The following is a 7,500-nucleotide window of genomic DNA, read 5'->3' as shown; positions in this document are numbered from 1 at the left end:
TGCACACTTTACAATAAGGTCTCATTTATTGACATTAGTTAATGCATGAACTAACTAATATACTTTTACAGCATGTATTAACCACATGTTAGTTCACAGTGCATTAACTAATGTTAACATAAAAATGTATTATATGAACTAAGAATAATAAATGCTGTAGAAGTGCTGCTCGTTATGAGTTCACGTTAACTAATATAAACTAATGTTAACCGGATGTTTGAGTGTTTTAAAGCTCTTTGGTATTTTCTAACAGGAGCTTCAACAATCAAACCCTATAAATCGAAGGAACGGTTAAATAATAATCATGTAGAAAGACGAACACACATGCACTATAATCCACTTAAATGTTCCAATTCCCCGTGATGTGCGAGAGCTCATGCATTACACATGCGAGTGAATCATGGATGAGGAGATCCAGCGTTCCTGAGCCTGTGATTTACACTGCGCTCCTTTAACATAATTGAGTGCAATTCATCAATAATTCAGGCTGAGCGGATCCTCCTGGCCTTGACTGAGAGAGTAAACACACACACACACACACTCGCTGGTGTGACCAACAGCCATCAGTCGCGCTCAATGCCGTTCTCGTCCTCGGCTTTGTGTTGGCCAGATTCCCCTCATTACAGTCCCATCAGAGCGCACTAAATCCCCCGCTGTCGTCTCCGCTTTACCTACAATTTCACTCCGACTTCATCTTTTCAATTCTCTCTTTTCAACAGAACACACACACACACTGTTCAGCCCTTCCCTGATCGCGAACCAAAAATCCTGGGTTGTTTTAACCCAATTTGGGGTCAAATATGGACAAACCCAGCCATTGGGTTACATTTTTTTGTTATATTTTTAACCCAACGTTAACCCAATATTTGCCCCAAAATTGGGTTGAAACAAGCAACCCAGCATTTTTCAGAGTGTATGAGGGGTTTCACTGAAAATGAACCAGTTGAGCTCAAACAAAACAGATCGTACGATCCAGGGGTGTCACTATAAAACTGTGCGTAGGATCCTCACTAAAAGTGTACGTATGCCAAAACATCTTAAAAGCGTGTACATTCCCTTTATAACCCAGTCAGAGGAAGATTGTGTTCACATTGCCTTGGCTTTTGGCTTGCTTAGTTGGGGACATTTAATATTCAATGATATTTTCGATCTGTCTTACTTCAGGTTGACGATGACGCTATTTTCTTGTATTATTCTCCTGTTATCTCTGTAAAGCTGCTTTGATAAACTCTGTATTGTAAAAGCGCTGTATAAATAAAGGTGACTTGCAGCGTCTCCTCCCCGAAATCACCACATCTGAGCTGACAACGCCTCTTTACTATATCCTCATCTGCATACGCATATTCATCCACGTGATTCCATGTTTAACGGTACGAGACATTAGGAGAATATGAGATACGGATGTGCGTCACATTACAGTGCTAAAACTCATTTAGTAGCCGATCCTTGCCTTGTTTTTGAATAAATAAATAAATCAAATAGTATAAAATACATTTGAGAGAAAGTTTTTCTCAATCTTTTCCTCTGACCAAACAGTATTTTTATTTGCTTTATATTTCTAATGGAAACAGATTGTGCATTATTGATCATTATTTGTGAGTAAATATTTCCTCAGATCATGAGTTCTGCTGTTATCATGCGCTGGGCGAATATTAAAATATTAAAACACAGCAGAAGTGTTCACAGCAGCGCATACACTACTCACATTTATATTTATTAGAATATAAAAAATGTCTCTGTAATTTCATGTCATTTTAATTTAGGTGCTTAACTCCATTAAATGAGAATGGCATATTTAATGTAAATGTGTCTATCAGATATTAATTGTATATATTTATGTAATAATGAATTGCCCCTCATTACAGCGCACTAAATCCCTCCGCTTGACCTCACAACATCACTCCGACTTTATCTTTTCAATTCTCTCTTTTCAACAGAACACACACACTGTTCAACCCTTCCCTGATCGCGGACCGTCCCTTTCACTGAGAACGAACCAGCCGAGCTCAAACCAAACAGATTATCCGACCCAGGCCTTCCCTGCACACATCTATGAATCTCACACTCGGTTATGTGTGTAATAAAGCTGAGATTGAGTCGTAGCCGTTGATGCTCGGCGGAAACACACTCGTGTTCCAGATAAAACTGCAATCCTGATAGTTGAGGAACCTCGGCTCGGCGGGAACGCTGGCCGTCTGCCAGATCGCAGGGAGAAGAACACAGAACCGACAGCAGACAATGAGATTAACCAACATTACTTTATTCTGAGCCTCTAAATCAGAGCGTTCACCGCTGAGACGAGCGGAAGCTGTTAGCCTGGACTAAACGCCGACCCTGAGCAAACACAGGGTTAGTTATATCAGCCGAAGACGTCTGTCGGATCGCGTTCATCCAGGGATAAAGTCACGGACACACCCTACACGACCCCAGGGGTCAGGGGTCACGGACACACCCTACGACCCCCGGGTCACGGACACACACGACCTCAGGGTCAGCACGATACCTGTTACACGCTTAAAAACTAATTACGGCTCTTTATTGGCATTCCATGAGGACAAAACTAACATCAGTGGAGCCACTAAAGGGTCTTTATCGTGGGAAAGGGCCTGTAGAATATTAAAATGTTCTTTGTACTCAGAAGAAATGGTTCTTTTAAGAACTGGGGATCCAGAAATGCTTCAATCGCTGCGAAAACACCCGCTATTCCGTGTCAGTGAAAGACACACTGGAGAATACAGTAATAATAATACTGAAAAACTTCAACCATCTGACTGTATCATCTTCATATTTTCATACCTCCGTCCATTCATAACTGCGCTTCACACACAACTACACCTAAAAGAACAATCACACATGCATTACATTGCTATGACATTTATTTCCGTTCCAACAATTATTTAATTTTACAGTAAATCACGGGGATGTTGTTCTCATATTCAGCCCTGCCTGACTTTAATAACGCACAGATAATTAATGAGTTTATGATGCATTAAACACACGGACGGCGGTAGAAGTTTAGCGGAGTGACGTCATAAACCCTCCGCGCCTTCGATACAAAGTAACGCGCGAGGAAAATAAACAATAACGTTCTAAACATCATAATCATCATCAGTATAGCCCTGATCAGACGCGGCGGCGCGCGCGATCATATGGAAGCGCAGCGCGCGCTCAACTCCATTCTCTATTATATACATACCGCGTTTGACACGTTCCTCACATCGATAGATCCATCCGAAATCCCGATCACAGCCGATCACTGATCGATCAATCCGCAGGAATATCAGAGAAACAACGACACGAACAATGAGCGGCTCATTCAGCTACACACACACACACACACACGCGAGAGGCTGCTCATCCTATTAGAGATGAAGCTTTACTGAGCTGAGCTCACAGCAGCTGTCTCACACACACACACACACACACACACTCAGGGAGGAGCCTCGGTCTTCTGCGAGCTTTTGTTTCATCGGAGCTGCTGTCAGACGCGACATTCACCAGCACTGTGTGTGTGTGTGTGTGTGTGTGTGTTTACCTCACAATTAAAACAGCACAAGCACGTGGAGTTAATTGCAATAGAACTGAGCTTCATCAGAGGGACTGACAGAAACTGATACTTAATTTTATTATTATATTTATGTATTATTTTCTTTTTCGTTCTGTTTTTCCTTTTTATTATATTGATGGAGTATTGGTGTCGTAAAGCCTAAATAAATATTCTTTATGAGCATCTTTCGTTGCATTATAGACCGTTAAAGTCAAAATGGATCATTCTTATTTGTTAGGGAATATTACAGTGATTTATGTATTATAAATGATTCATGTGCGCATCATTATTGAGTTAAATGTTGAATCAGAATCAGTTCCTCTTCAGCATCTCTTCTCTTCTCTGATGATGTGGGCGGGGCAACCTGTCACTCACACAAGATCAGCCAATAGCAGACCACAACCATCCAATCAGTTCCCCACAGACACGCTCAAGCCCCGCCCACATGTGTTCTGGTTCCAGAAGCGATTCAGATAAAGTTAGTTTTGATTGATTCACTTCCGTTGTAAAGATCATTAGTTATTAACTTAATTTAACTGAAGACAGAAACTGTTAATGTGTTCTGGCCGCTCATTCACACACATCAGTGTTTGAGCTCGAGAACACACACTTTGAAACAGGATCCAAGGTGCAAGTTTTGAAAAATGTAGAAAAGCGTGATCATCTCTGTGTAAACTTCAGAACCGTGACTCTGTGAGACGCTGACGTCACGCATGCGCATCACGTGTTTACTCGCGTTTGAATATATATGTGCGAATGTTGCGTAGTCTTACTTTACAAAGTGACATCGCCACATTACTGGTCTGGCTGCTGCATAATACAGAAGTTTTAGTTTCCACGGATCCATGCGAACTGGAATTACGTTGATAATGTTTAATCTGTTCAGTTTCATGCTGACTTTGCTGCGAAAACCCTATTTTGGAACCTTTTTATTTTAAGAGTGTATAACTATTGCCTAAATTATATATCAAAGTAAAACAAAGGAAAATAAAAAAAGGAATTGGGTGTGAAACAATCATAAAGCAGCCTGCATTGAAACTGCACTGAGAGAGAGAGAGAGAGAGAGAGAGAGAGAGAGAGAGAGAGAGAGAGAGAGAGAGAGAGAGAGAGAAACCAATTATTTTATATGGATGTGAAATTTGGGGACCAGTACAACATTTTAAAAATTGGGATAAAACACCAGTAGAAAAATTACAATTGGAAATTGCCAAAAATATTTTAGGGGTTCACCGAAACACACCCACTGCCGCCTGCAGGGCTGAGCTAGTGTGTGTGTGTGTGTGTGTGTGTGTGAGCCTGCAGGGCTGAGCTAGGCCTGTACCCGCTGAACATCGAGATCCAGAAGAGATGTGTTCAGTTCTGGCATCACCTCCATCAGTCTGATCCAGAGTCAGTCCAATATAAAGCCCTCCTCGCCAATGAAAGCTCAGCAGAACCTCATCCTCTACACACACTCGCTCTTCAACTCGTCCATCAGACTACACTCCCCACTGACCACAGCTACAGCCCCACAACTACTGTTAAAGAAATACACACACATCTAAAACACACTCATGATCAATCACTAAAAGCTCATTTTGACCTCCAGAATAAACTCCAATGTTACTCGACCCTCAATAGAACCACTAAATTGGCCAGTTATCTATTTATTAAACATTTTAAAGACAGACAAATCCTCTCCAAATACAGATTGAGTGACCATGATCTAGAGATAGAGAGAGGAAGACATAGACAGACATGGACAGAGAGAGAGCAGAGGAGTGTGTGTGTGTGTGTGTGTGTGTGGACAGAGAGAGAGCAGAGGATCTGTAGACACTGTGATCTACAGCACATAGAGGATGAGGAACACTTTCTGCTCTTCTGCTCTAAATATACCAGTATAAGAGACACTTTTCTGCCCAAATTTGAAGCCTTGATCCCATCATTCTATGAACTGAGCGACACTGTCAAAATGTCCTTCTTACTGGGAGAAGATGTTAATACAGCTGCACTAGCGGCTAAATATGTACTAGCTATTCACAACGCCAGAGACAGCTAATTCTCCAGAGTGATCAAATGTATTTATTTATCTATTTATTAAGATAGATTGTGTTTATTTATCTATATATTTACAATGCTACATATGACATGATTTATACATATATGTTCACTGTTTGTTTTATTATTTATATTTAATATGCTTTGGCAACATTGTGTTACACAGTCATGCTAATAAAGCTAATTTGAATTGAATTGAGAGAGAGAGAGAGAGAGAGAGAGAGAGAGAGAGAAGGAGGTGAAGTGAGAGAGAGAGAGAGAGAGAGAGAGAGAGAGAGAGAGAGAGAGAGAGAGAGAGAGAGGGAGAGGGAGAGAGGGAGAGAGAGAGAGAGAGAGAGAGAGAGAGAGAGAGACAAGGAGGTGAAGTGAGAGAGAGAGAGGGAGAGAGAGAAGGAGGTGAAGTGAGAGAGAGAGAGAGAGACAAGGAGGTGAAGTGAGAGAGAGAGAGAGAGAGAGAGAGAGAGAGAGACAAGGAGGTGAAGTGAGAGAGAGAGAGGGAGAGAGAGAAGGAGGTGAAGTGAGAGAGAGAGAGAGAGAGAGAGAGAGAGAGAGAGAGAGAGAGAGACAAGGAGGTGAAGTGAGAGAGAGAGAGAGAGAGAGAGAGAGAGAGAGAGAGAGAGAGAGAGAGAGAGAGAGAGAGAGAGAGAGAGAGAGAGAGAGAGAGGGGTGAAGCGGGGCGATCGGGGCGATCGGGGCCTCCCGGTCTTTGTGTGTGTGAATCTCCTCTCTGGTGGTCCTGTCATCTCAGCTCAGAGTGACCCCAGAAACACTCCTTCACACACACACATCTCTCTCTGCATGTGTGCGCTGTGTTTATGTGTGTTTCTGCTGCGGTTTATAACGCTGTGTTTATGTGTGTTTCTGCTGCATTATTACTGTCAGGATCTCCATCAGAACGCAGTGATTACAGGGAGTAGCTCTGCTTTAATGACCATTCATTCCACAACGCCCGAGTGAAGATGAAGAGTAACACACAGCACACACTGATGAGGTTCATGAGTGTGTTTACAACAAAATACTACAGCATCCAATGTGTTTCTTCCCATTTCTTTGTAATTCATTTGTGAAATTTACTAGAAAGAGTAAAAAGTATCGGAGTAATTTGAATAATTTAATATTTTCTTCAGTGCATAGACATTAAAGTGCTCAGGAAATGCTTCCATGCCAGAAAAAGAGTTGTGCAAGAGTTATTAATTACCGTAAATTCTTCCCAAAATTCTATAAAATGACAGTATAAACCTTAACAAAGTGCTTTATAAGTGATTCAAAAGGATGTTGGATGATAATGTTAAAGTTCTGGGACTTGTGTGTCATGCACACAAACACCAGCATGAAAATAATGCAATAAACAGCAATTTAACAACATAACACCCTCACGTACATACAGTAACTGATAACAAAACTCAGAGGAAACAATTATTAAAATGAAAAACCATCAAAGTGTCACAGAGAGAATTCTGAAGAGTGTCAATTCAGGGTTTTCCCTGTAAATTATAAGATGATTTGTTCTTTTAATAAAAGGAAGATTAACAGTACTATGATAAATGTGTGTTTAGATGTACTGTACAGTTACTGTAACTCAGCTTCTGTTTCATCATGTTAGTCTAGCGTGTTCTATGTGCAGCCAGGCAACAGAATCCTGTGATATTTGATATTCACACAACAGAAGTGTTTATGTTTGCGCACAGCTTTATAAAGTTATGATATACAGTCGGATAGACTCAGTGTAACAGAAGTAAAACATTACATTACACAGTATAATATATTCTCTTCAGGGTTTCTGGCTCTGCACGCACGTGTTCTACTCATGATTCAGTCTTATGGACTGTCCAGTAAAACGTGACAAATCAAAAACCTTTCTGTGAAGAGCGTAAGACTAATCATACCTTGTACAGTATTTTCATGACGTCATGATT

The 7,500-nt window shown here is 41.0% G+C and overlaps 1 protein-coding gene across 4 annotated transcripts in view; it reads right to left on the bottom strand.

The window, feature by feature from the left end:
- The window catches only part of sema6a (sema domain, transmembrane domain (TM), and cytoplasmic domain, (semaphorin) 6A), a 106,312-nt gene extending 102,899 nt beyond the window's left edge, over positions 1 to 3,413 (bottom strand). For 2 of the 4 annotated variants that reach the window (XM_056238293.1, XM_056238295.1), the window contains exon 1: positions 3,197 to 3,413. The gene's annotated coding sequence lies outside the window, so the exon portion shown is untranslated. The remainder of the gene's footprint in view (positions 1 to 3,196) is intronic. The other 2 variants (XM_056238294.1, XM_056238296.1) reach the window with 1 other exon arrangement.
- Between the last annotated feature and the right edge of the window lie 4,087 nt (positions 3,414 to 7,500).

The sequence above is a fragment of the Rhinichthys klamathensis genome, unplaced genomic scaffold (assembly GCF_029890125.1).
Source record: "Rhinichthys klamathensis goyatoka isolate OS25496 unplaced genomic scaffold, OSU_Roscu_1.1 h1tg000515l_1, whole genome shotgun sequence".
In the NCBI taxonomy this organism is placed as follows: domain Eukaryota; kingdom Metazoa; phylum Chordata; class Actinopteri; order Cypriniformes; family Leuciscidae; genus Rhinichthys; species Rhinichthys klamathensis.
This window is presented reverse-complemented; position numbering and strand designations above follow the sequence as displayed.